The 11,526-nt window shown below is 45.6% G+C and overlaps 1 long non-coding RNA gene across 1 annotated transcript; it reads right to left on the minus strand.

Moving 5' to 3' along the window:
• Window positions 1-1,415: 1,415 nt before the first annotated feature.
• Window positions 1,416-9,735, minus strand: LOC148684664 (uncharacterized). The gene is made up of 3 exons (XR_015951782.1): window positions 8,915-9,735; window positions 6,497-6,575; window positions 1,416-2,000 (listed from the first exon to the last, which is right to left on the minus strand). It is a non-coding gene; the product is annotated as an uncharacterized LOC148684664 (long non-coding RNA).
• Between the last annotated feature and the right edge of the window lie 1,791 nt (window positions 9,736-11,526).

Raw genomic sequence — 11,526 nt, forward strand, 5'->3', positions numbered from 1 at the left:
TTTCAGCTCTGTGGCTTCCAATTAGCTTGCTGCCCAAGCCAATTAAATGTGATATAACACACATGCTGGTGCTGTGAATTAGACGGGAGATGGTTTGGGGAAATGGTTAGGAAGACTGAACACTGCATGGAGATGGCAGGGGGTGAGAGATGGAAAAGAAATTTTCTCCCTCTCATAACACTAGAAGTCGTGGACATTTAAGGAAGCCACACAGCAGACAGATCATGGCACCCCCCAGTGGAGCACCGTGGTCGGGGGGAGGCCGGGCTCTGCACTGGGTGCTAGAATGCCCCATGCCCTCTGCCCTACACATGGAGGCAGCTCAGCCCCCATGAGCCCGCGCTCCTGCTTCCACAAGAGGTAAAAAAACAACAACCCTGGACAGTTAAGTCCAGTCAAAGGCGACTATGGGATGCGGCGCTCATCTCGCTTTCAGGCCGAGGGAGCTGGCGTTTGTCCACAAGACAGCTTTCCGTGTCATGTGGCCAGCATGACTAAACCGTTACTGGTGCAACGGAACACCATGACGGAAACCAGAGTGCACGGAAATGCCATTTACCTTCTCACTGCAGTGGTACCTATTTGTCTACTTGCACTGGCGTGCTTTCGAACTGCTAGGTTGGCAGGAGCTGGGACAGAACATCAGGAGCTCACCCCTTCAGGGGATTTGAACCGCCAACCTTCTGATCGGCAAGCCCAAGAGGCTCGGTGGTTCAGACCACAGCACCACCCGCACATGGAGCAGCAGCCTATCAGTGCCTACGAGCCATACTCTGCTATGATGCTTCTGAATACCAGTTTCTGGAAACTGCAGCAGAACTCTTCTGATGTTCTTATTCCAATATGCATGTAACTCTGGGAACCGCAGATTAGATCAGCTTGATTTAGAATGCAGACCGAAAGAAATTACCCTCTGTTATCATCCCTTCCTACTTTGGACCACCTAGAAATATTTTCTTTGCATATATTGCCCGTGGAAAAGCACAATGCATAAGTACACCTATTCCATAAGGGCCTGAATGTTGTCATATGATGGAGACACTTTCTTTGCACACGGGAAATGGGCATAGTATATTGAGTGGCAAGTGCCAAGATTGGCGTTCAGGAAGCGTTGCGGTCAAATAAAATGAGACTGCCTACATTCCGAGACGCCTCTGCTGCCAACACGGTAGTCATTAGCAAATGCACAAATGGAAGGATAGTCATCTCTGCGGAAAATGTAAGCCCATCTCATTCTGAAGCTAAGCCAAGGAAGTTTCCCTATCGGATGCCTCATTGTGTATAATGCAAGGTGGCAGAATAGAAGCACTGGACAGATTCCAAGAAAGTGTTTTAATCATTGGGGGAAGAAAGAAAGAAAGAAAGAAAGAAAGGGAGGGAGGGAGGGAGGGAGGGAGGGAGGGAGGGAGGGAGGAAGGAAGGAAGGAAAGAAGGAAGGAAGGAAGGAAGGAAGGAAGGAAGGAAGGAAGGAAGGAAGGAAGGAAGGAAGGAAGGAAGGAAGGAATCCTTCAGGTGTACAATAACATAACATAAGAATAGCTTGCAAGTTCAGGCCAGAGACCCAAGTGGGCTTTCACAAGTAGATCCTGAGTACACAGTGGTACCTCGGGTTGCGTACTCAATCCGTTTCGAAACCTTACTTTATAAATTTCACGAGGACCATTAGGCTTCTGACAACTCCTGTGTGGATCCCCAGCCAGTGGGCGGTGGAGGCGGGGTGATGGGTGGCATCTGAAGGGCTGTCTCCCCTACGTTTTGCCAACCTGGACTTTGGCAGTAAACATTGGGAGAAAATGACGCTGTGGTCTGTTTTCACTCGCTCACGACTGGTTTTTTTGCTTGTGGACCATCGCTCCATGCTCATTGGGCTCAATCGATATATCATCGCCGAGAAAAATCATTTCCAGCTGCTTCCCCACCGCCTATGAATCACTGCTGGTCTGACAGAATGATATTTCTTTCAAGAGCATCTTTCAAGGCCTTGAGGAGGCACTGCAAAGCTTTTTAAAAAAAGAAAAGGCAAATGTAAGTGGAGAAGTGATTAAAACATGGGATCATTTAAATAATGTTGATATAGCGAGAAGGATGCATTTTCAATCATCTCTGTGTGTTTGATGACACACAGAAAACTCTCTAAGTGCCAGTTTCCTTCAACAGTGGGATGAATCTCAGCTGCTTACATTTTAGTTTCACATATAGACTTCCAACAGTTTGGATTTCAGAGTCTGATCTGGTCTGAGACATTGTGCGTCTCCATGCGTAAACCTGTAGCACCTCATCCTATTTAAAACATATATATATATATATATATATATATATATATATATATATATGGGAAATGTTGCCTGTTTGTTGATAGAAACAATGAACCGTTGACCATTTGAAGTACAGTATGTGAAATGGGGGTTCAAGCCACAGGCCAGGAGGAGCAGTGAAATGCAGTTTGCCCAGTTTCCAGAATGTGTGCCAGGAAGGCTGGGATCTTGCATTTCTTAGATACGTGAACATTAAAGAAAAGAATTCAACTGAAGGTGACCACAAGCTACGAGTCAACAGTGTGATGCAGCAGCAAAAAAGGCTAATACTATTCTAGCACCCATCAACAGAAGTATAGAGTCCAGAGCAAGGGAAAGTAATAGTACTGACCTATTCTGCCTTCGTCAGATCACACCCGGAATACCATGCCCCTTTCTGGGCACTACAGTTTAAGAAGGATATTGACAAGCTGGAATGTGTGTGCAGAGGAAGGCGACCAAGATGATCAAGGGTCTGGAAACCAAGCCATATGAGGAACAGTTGAAGGAGCTGGGTATGCTTAGCCTGGAAAAGAGGAAACTGAGAAGTGATGCGATAGCCACCTCCAAATAACTCAAGGGCTGTCACATGGAAGATGGAGCAAGCTTGTTTTCTCAAACCAATGGCTTCAAGTGACAAGAAAACACTGTTTAAAAACCTCCAGTGGAAGAAAGGAGATTCCGACGAAACACCAGGAAGAACTTTCTGACAGTAAGAGCTGTTCGACAGCGGAATGGTCTCCCTCGGGAGGTGGTGGACTCTCCTTCCTTGGAGGTGTTTAAGCAGAGCTTGGATGGCCATCTGTCATCGATACTTTAGTTGAGATTGCCTGCACTGCAGGGGGTTGGACTAGATGACCCTGAGGGTCCCTTCAAGCTCTGCATCTGTTGGATAGCTGCTCCCACAGGGAAACCAGCTGAGAACCCTCCAGCTGAGAACCCTCTCTGCCATCCCTCCGGCTACCAACTGCCGTTGCTGAGGCCATCATAGAATAATAGAATTTTAGAGTTGGAAGGGAACCCTGGGGGTCATCTAGCCCAACCCCCTTCAATGCAGGAATATGCAGGGATTGAACCTGCAACTTTGGCATTATCAGCACCAACATCAGAAGCAGAAGAAGCAGCAGCCCTTCCATGGTGATTTGATCCATGACCTGCTGAATTACTACTACCTGCTGAACGTTGCAACTAAGAACTAGTGCCATAGTTTGCTTTCCCCCTCCTCCTCCCTTTTCCTTTCAGAGAATCATAGAATTGTAGAGTGGGGGGACTCCGAAGGTCATCTAGCCCAACCCCTGCAATGCAGGCATCTCGACTAAGATGGTTAGCCAATCATGTCATGTCTTGTTCAATTGCAAGCTTGAGAGCAGAGACTGCCCTGCTTTTGTTCTTTGCAAACTGCTTTGGCAGAGAGTTTTGGGTTTTTGCTTTGCAGGGGTTGGGTGGAAAAGCAGAGTAAGAAAATTTGCTTTTTAAAAAATAACGAAATAACATTTCTCAATCATAGAATTCTATAGATGGGGTGGGGCCCACTTGGAGCATCACCCAAACCCCCTGCAATGCTGGGACCGATGGACTTTTGTATGTAATTTTCCTTCCCGTGCCCTTTGCACGACGCTGGTAGTGCAACAGTCCTTTCAATCAAGACAAATTGTGCCTCCTTTCACCCCATGGAGGTTTGGGGAGTGGGGTGGGCCGAGTGCAAACCTCCTACTGATCTGCTTCTCAAGAGCTCTTTGAGAGAGAAGTCGCTGCAAAAGTGACTCATTCCGTAATTGCCTCATGCACTTAAATCCCCCCCTGTGTAACTATTCGTTCAGTACCCCAGGCTGCGCGATCCCAGCGAGGTGGCAGATGTTTTAGCATCGACTGGCTGAAAAGAAATAAAAGCCAAACCTCGTACGCTGGGCGCTTGCAACCTTTCAATGCCTCCTAATTCCTCGGTTGCACAAAGGAAAAAACACCTCCCCTTTGCCAGCGGCATGCCAAGCCATGAAAATGGATCACAATAGCACACTCAGTGCCAGCCATTAAAGCATTTACTCTGCTGTTTGCCCTTAAATACTCCCATGTAGTTAACAGCACAGACCTTGGCTTCAGGAAGGCTCCGCTTGGGATGGGGAGAACCTCAGGAAGCTGCTACATAAGGAGTCAGAAACATTGGCCCATCCAGCCAAGATCAAGATCTCTACAGGATTTCAGGGTGTTTCTCCCACCCTACCTGGAGAAACAGAGGGTTGATCCCGGGATCCTCTGCATGCAACGAAGATTATCTGCTGCTGAGCTAGGCCCCAGTGACTTCTTCCTCCCAGGACTAAATACCCAGCCACAGGCTTGCCAAAACAGAGGGTTTGTTTCGTGACTCCGTTACTTCAGATGGCAAGGACAACTCAGGCCCACACTTCAAAAAGCGATGAGGTCCAGCACTCTTGAGATGCTCAGGTGAACAGCACCCGAATCGTAGAATTGTGGAGTTGGAAGGGGAGCCCAGGGGCATCTAGTCCAACCCCCTGCAATGTAGGGATCTGGACAAAAGCATTCACAACAGATGGCCAGCCAAACACCGTTTAAAAACCTCCAGTGGAAGAAAATCCCTCACCTCCCAAGGGAGTCTGTTCCACTATTGAACAGCTCTTACTGTCATGAAGTTATTCCTGGTGTTTAGTGGAATCTCCTTTCTTGTAACTTGGAGCCGCTGTTTCACGTTACGGTACAGAGGGCCTTAGGTCTCATCCATCCTATTTAAAAGGATCACAACTGGGTCAGGAAGGACCTTTACACAAACACACACACACACACACTTTATTAAATTTTCACTTTACACAAAAAAGCACAATAAATTCCAACATATACCAACCAATCTCCTTCCCCCTTGCTCTGCCGAGCTTGTGACTTTCCTCCCTCCCCCCATCCGGTTTTCCTTTTTCAGTCCATGTCTCACAGTTTCGTCATTCAAATCTAGTCCACGTCGTAGGATTTATTTCAATCCTGCTAGTGTCTTCAAACTTCTACAGCTATTATTAATATAGTCAATAAATTTACTCCAGTCTCTTTGGAATTTTGATTCGTCCTGGTTTCGGAGTCTCCGCAGGTCAGTTTTGCCAATTCCGCATAGTCCATCATGGAAGGACCTTTGCTAAAGGATGTGGGGAGCTGTTGCTTGTTGGTGTAGACCAGGGTGGCTAACCTATGTTCCCTGAAATGTTTTTTGAACTGCGGCTCCCTTCACCCCGTCCATTGACTCTTCTAGCTGGAGCTGATGGGAGTTGGAAGCTGACAACGTAGGAGGGTCTGTTGGTCAGCCACCCCTGGAGAAGACTCTACTGAACTAGAGGGACCAATGAGCTTGGGGTAGTGTAAGGTAGCTTCCTACGGCAGCCCAGAGATCTTCTCTCCCTCCTGCTTCTCTCTGACATCACAGCAGCTAAGCCAATCACAAGCAGTGCATTCCAATTAAGATAGGGACTGTCTCTGGGTGGGGTGGGGAGTCTGATAACCCCACACTTCCCATGATGTTGGGTGAATATTCTGAGCGAGATGCACCTCCGTGAAATCACAATGACAGTGTGATGCACCATTAAGAAAACCATCTTACTGGTTTTCTATGCCACAGTCGTCACAAGGAAAGAGAGCGAGAACAGGCATGGGTCCATTGGTGAGTAAAGAGGGAGCTGTTGTAATGCAATTGTGTCTCTGCTCCTAACACACCTGTCAGAGGAGAGCCAGGTGAAATACAGATGAGATTTGTCTCATCTCGATCTCTTTTCTGGCTCGACACACTGCAGGGAACATTAAACATGCTGGCGGCAATTGATTGGAACTAAGGAAGGAGCCTCTTGATGGATCAGCCATGCTTGTTTACTGGAATAAAGTCACCTGCTTTGTCCTGAGCAGCTGCAATTTCACACATCAGAAAGAACAGTGGGGGAAGAGATAGGTCAAATGAACCTTGTCCTGCCTTTGGAATCACATCAGCCACAAACGACACATTCAACGTGGTTCACCTTCAAACAAGAGGGAAAGGAGGGGGAAACTCTGTGTGGTCAACTCCCGTGCCAGATTTTCCTTTGACATTTCCCTCCCCTCTACATCATTCCCATGTTGTGTGACAGGCACTGCTGCAAAAGAGCTCCTAGAATGCTGCAAAGAAAAGGTGGGGGGAACCCTCACCCAAATCCACAACTGAATAACTAAACTCTTACCTGTAAACATCACAGAGGAGTGTGCCCACTGCATCTCTGTATGATGCCTTGGCCTGACTGCCTTTCCATCTTCCCTCGGCTAGAAGGGGAAAGGAAAAGGTGTCTGCTGTAGTACTATATTAGGTGCAACGTAGTGGTGAAGATATGTAGGTGAGGTTGCCGGACTGCAATTCCCAGAATCCCTGTTGGCCATGCTGGTTGGTCCCAACAATGTCTAGATCAGGCATAGGCAACCTTGGCTCTCCAGATGTTTTGGCTAACAGGGCCAGTGGTCAGGGATCATGGGAATTGTAGTTCCAAAACATCTGGAGAGCCAAGGTTGCCTATGCCTGGTCTAGATAGAAGGTCACAGGTTCTCCTAGAACTGCAGGAAGAGGTTGTTGGCCACTAGGTGGCAGGCATCCAGCCCCCTGGTCCCGTGACAATCCTATAACTCATTTGAATATGTTAAAGCAGTCAGATAATGTGATTTACTCGTTTAGGGCTGTGCAAACATTTGATTGTTTGGGAGGAGGAGGAAGTACTATCGTACACAGCCAGGGTTAATTGCATTTCATCCATCGTAAAACTAATCAGCTGGCTAATTAAGGAGACTGCTTGCATTTCAGTCAGAAAGATTATGCAAAATCCTGAAGTTGTAAGTGTGGGACAGTTGCTTCTTTCCCTCCCTCCCTCCCTCCCTCCTTTCTCCTTTTACAAAGTATCAGGGTTCCCTAGGTCTTGTCCATCTCTAGTATGGATAATGTTATTTTGGCTCCATAATCATCCACACTAGGAACACTAAATTCACTGTTAGCAAGAAGGCTGTCCCAGCCGAAGTAGGGAAATGGTTCATTTTCCTATTTCGTGCATTGAAAAGTACATTATATATGGGGAAATTGCTTTGAAAATAAGGCTGGAGTGAACTTCATTTTTTAAAAAAACACAACTTTCCTCTTTGGATAATTTTCAAATGCAAATTCTTTTCTCATTAATTCATAGATTCAGGCAGAGGGCCTCCTCGGTAGTGGTGCCCACCCTGTGGAACGCCCTCCCATCAGATGTCAAGGAAATAAACAACTATCTGACTTTTAGAAGACATCTGAAGGCAGCCTTGTAGTGGGTAATTTTAAATGTCTAATGTTTTACTTTTTTAAAAAAAATGTGTTATAAATTGCCCAGAGTGGCTGGGGAAACCTAGCCAGATGGGCAGGTTATAAATAAAAAAATTATTGTTATTACTATTATTCATAGAATTGTTCATCTGGAAGGAACTCCAAGGGTCAACTAGTCCAACTCCCTGCAATTCAGGGATTACAGCTAAATAATCCTTGATATATGGGCAGCTAACCTCTGTTTAACACATCCACCCCCACCCACCCCATAAAGGAGGGTTCAGCACCTTTGAAGGTAGGGCATTCCACTGCTGGACATCTCTTACCGTCAGAAAGTTCTTCCTAATGTTAGTTGGAATCTCCTTTCTTGTAACTTGGATCTGTGGGTTTGGGTCCTACCCTCTGGAGCAGCAGAAAGCATGCTTGCTCTGTCTTCCAAGTGACCGCCCTTTAGATACCGGTATATGAAGATGGCTATCATATTACCTCCCAGTCTTTTCTTTTCCAAGCTAAATATCCCCAACTCCCTCATAAGGCTTGGTTTCCAGACCCTTGATCAACTTCGTCGCCCTTCTCTGCACATGTTTCAGCTTGTCATCATCCTTAAATTGTGGTACCCAGGACTGGACACAGTATTCCAGGAGGAACAGAGTGGTACTATTGCTTCCTTGAGCATACAGTGGCATCTTAGTTCTCAAACTTAATCCATTCCAGAAGTCCATTCCAAAACCAAAGTGTTCCAAAACCAAGGCACCCTTACCCATAGAAACAGATTAATCCATTCCAGACTTTTAAAATCAACCCCTAAAACAGCAATTTAACATGAATTTTACTATCTAAAGGGACACAGGTGGTGCTGTGGTCTAAACCACTGAGTCTAGGGCTTGCCGATCAGAAGGTCGGCAGTTCGAATCCCCAGGACGGGGTGAGCTCCCGTTGCTCGGTCCCAGGTCCTGCCAACCAAACAGTTCGAAAGCATGCCAGTGCAAGTAGATAAATAGGTACCACTGCAGCGGGAAGGTAAACGGCATTTCCGTGCACTGCTCTGGTTCCGCCAGAAGCAACTTAGTCACGCTGGCCACATGACCCGAAAAAACTGTCTGCGGACAAATGTTGGCTCCCTTGGCCAGTAAAGCGAGATGAGTGCTGCAACCCCAAAGTCGTTTGCAACTGGACTTAACTGTCAGTGGTCCTTAACCTTTACCTTTTTCTTTAACTATCTAATGAGACCATTGATCCATAAAATGAAAGCAATAATCAATGTACCATACTATAAAATAAATAAGACAAGATGATGAAAATTAAAATTATTATTTTTTCTTACCTGCATTGATGATAGTCATTGTTTGGATGGAGGGCTTTTATCCATTTCCGCAGTTACACAACCAATCAATCAATCAGTAGCTGGATTCCACACAGTCACAAAAACAAATTAACCGGAAAAGCCTCGAAAACAAAAATGCAAAATAAATAGGAAAAACAATAGTGCCAAATTCTGTATTTAAAAAAGATTCCCTTTTCCCTTTTCCTTAACAACAGTTGCCAAGACTGTCCAGAGTAGTCTCACCTTTAGCTTCTTATATTCAGTCACTCCCCTATTTTCTCCCAGCCAGTGAGCTTTCTGAAACATGAAATCCAAAACAGAGACAGTAAACAAAAATCTCAGCTCAAATTCGCATGGATAAACATATGTCATCTGCTATGACCAAGGGTCTGTTCAACACCACCAGGAGATGAGTGTTGGGTCCCTCTGACGCTCAATGGATCTATAAAGGTCCCGTAATAGGCATGTTGAAGCTCAACATGTTTTCCATCAGCAAAACAAGAGTCACTCGTCGCTCCCATTTCCCCTCCACTTCTGGTGCTTTCCATAATATTTCAGTCACTGATACCTGCCAGGTTCCACACCTGGGAGCAAGTATACCTATCAATTGTAATCGAAGCCATGTGGCTGATCTGCTTGGGAGCAGATGTTCCTTGCCTCCGTCCTTCAAACAGAAACAGTAGCCGCTGTGCTGTAAGCCTGTGGCAGAATTCTGCAGACACGGCGTTGCTCAGAGAGCCGCTTTGCTGAAGCTCAGCGAACCAAACTGTCCGGGATTAAAAGGGTGTAAAACCGTGGAGTGAAATGGAGCCTAACTCCAAAACTACGAGGCCCATTATTAGTGTTGTCAGTGGCATGTAGGCATGCAGGAGGCCTGACCAAAGGAACGGTAAGAACCACTTAAAGGGGAAACTGATGGCTGACTGTTAAGTTGAACAAACAACTCCCTATAAGGTACAAGGAGGGTTCTAATATGTAGAGTACAAAATGGATTGAGTAAATTGTATTTCCTGGACTGCAGCTGGATGTGAGATGGTGAGGAGCTGGGGTGGCAGGAAGTGGTTGGATGGGCAGCTAAGAAGCTGTATATTTGTATTCTTTTTTTTAAAAAACAATTTTTTATTTTCCAAAACATAAACATACAACAACAAAATGAATTCGGAATCTAATTATCGAGATTACTCTGAATCTCCAGACTTCCCCCCCACCCCTTCCATGGGTCCCATTGATCCTATTTTCAACTGCATATCAATGCTTCTCCAGTTGTTGTTTCTTAAATCTTCCTAGGTTATCTATCCCCTTCATGGATCAATGCCTTGTTGTGGCGAAGGGGCATGAATAACTCCAAGACGCTATGAGCTATGCCGTGCAGGGCCACCCAAGACGGACAGGTCATAGCCGAGAGTTTAGACTAAATGTGATCCACCTGGAGAAGGAACTGGCAAAACACTCCAGTATTTTGCCAAGAAAACTCCATGAACATAAAAAAAAGGAGAAGCTTTGAGAAGAAAGTGAGAGTTTCCAAGGCATGCTCTGGTTCATGGGGTCACGGAGAGTCGAACACGACTAAGACGACTAAACAACAAACAACAACAAGGTTTTCTATACATTCTGTTACATTACAAGTGTGTTTAAAATCCTGCTGATGTTTCAATCTGTTTACAATAATTTTTTATATATGTTATAAGCATCCCCCATTCTTTTTTAAATTTCTCGTCTTCTTGGTTCATGAGCTTCCCAGTTAGTTTTGCCATTTCGGCAGAGTCCATCAACTTGGTTTGGCCTTCTTCTCTGGCCGAGGCTGTCTCTTCCTTTGTTTTGTGGGCTAGTAACATCCGAGTGGCCGAACAGTTTCCTCTGGTCCTTTGGGAGAGATGCTGTATTCGTCTATATAGTTTGTGTCCTAATGGAAATGCTCTCGCAGACTCTCAGGACCTTTTCCTGTAATGAAGTCTGGTCGATTGGGAATTTGATGTAAACCTTCATACTTGAACCCCTACAAGGAAATTTCCCCCCACAGGAGTTGTCCTGAACATTTCCCGATTCTGCTTTAATGGAGACTCTCCATTTTATTTTAAAATGTCTCGGGTATAAGAGTGGTGCATACTTACAATTTATTTATTTTAAAGCATGGCTCAATTTCAGAGGTTTGGGAAATTCTGGCCTAGTGCAGTTTTAGGGACACAAGTCATCTCCTTCTTCCTGAAAGTGGAATTCACCTGAATCCAGACATGAAATTGCCCTGGCATTGTAAAGCTACTGTTCTTTATCTTGGACTTCACACATATTTCCTCTGCCATTTAGTACATTATGCAAAACTAATGGGAACACGGTGGCATGGTTGCAGTATTGCAGATTAGCAAGGGTCTGATTAGGATGAAGACATCTAATTGAACCGAATGTCCTTACAACTGTCTTTCTCAAACTTTTTGACATTGGCCCCAACTTCTAAGCTTACCCTACCTTCTGGGCCCCCCAGCATTTGGCACCAACAACCTGCTTTACTGGAAGGGAAGAGAGAAATTGCAGGGCAAATGCCAGGAAATGTAGGCTTAAAAGCAGGGCTTTTTTCAGCTGGAACTCAGTTCTGGCACCTCTCAGGTGGGCACCAT

The sequence above is a fragment of the Zootoca vivipara genome, chromosome 9 (assembly GCF_965207765.1).
Source record: "Zootoca vivipara chromosome 9, rZooViv2.hap1.1, whole genome shotgun sequence".
Taxonomy (NCBI): Eukaryota; Metazoa; Chordata; class Lepidosauria; order Squamata; family Lacertidae; genus Zootoca; species Zootoca vivipara.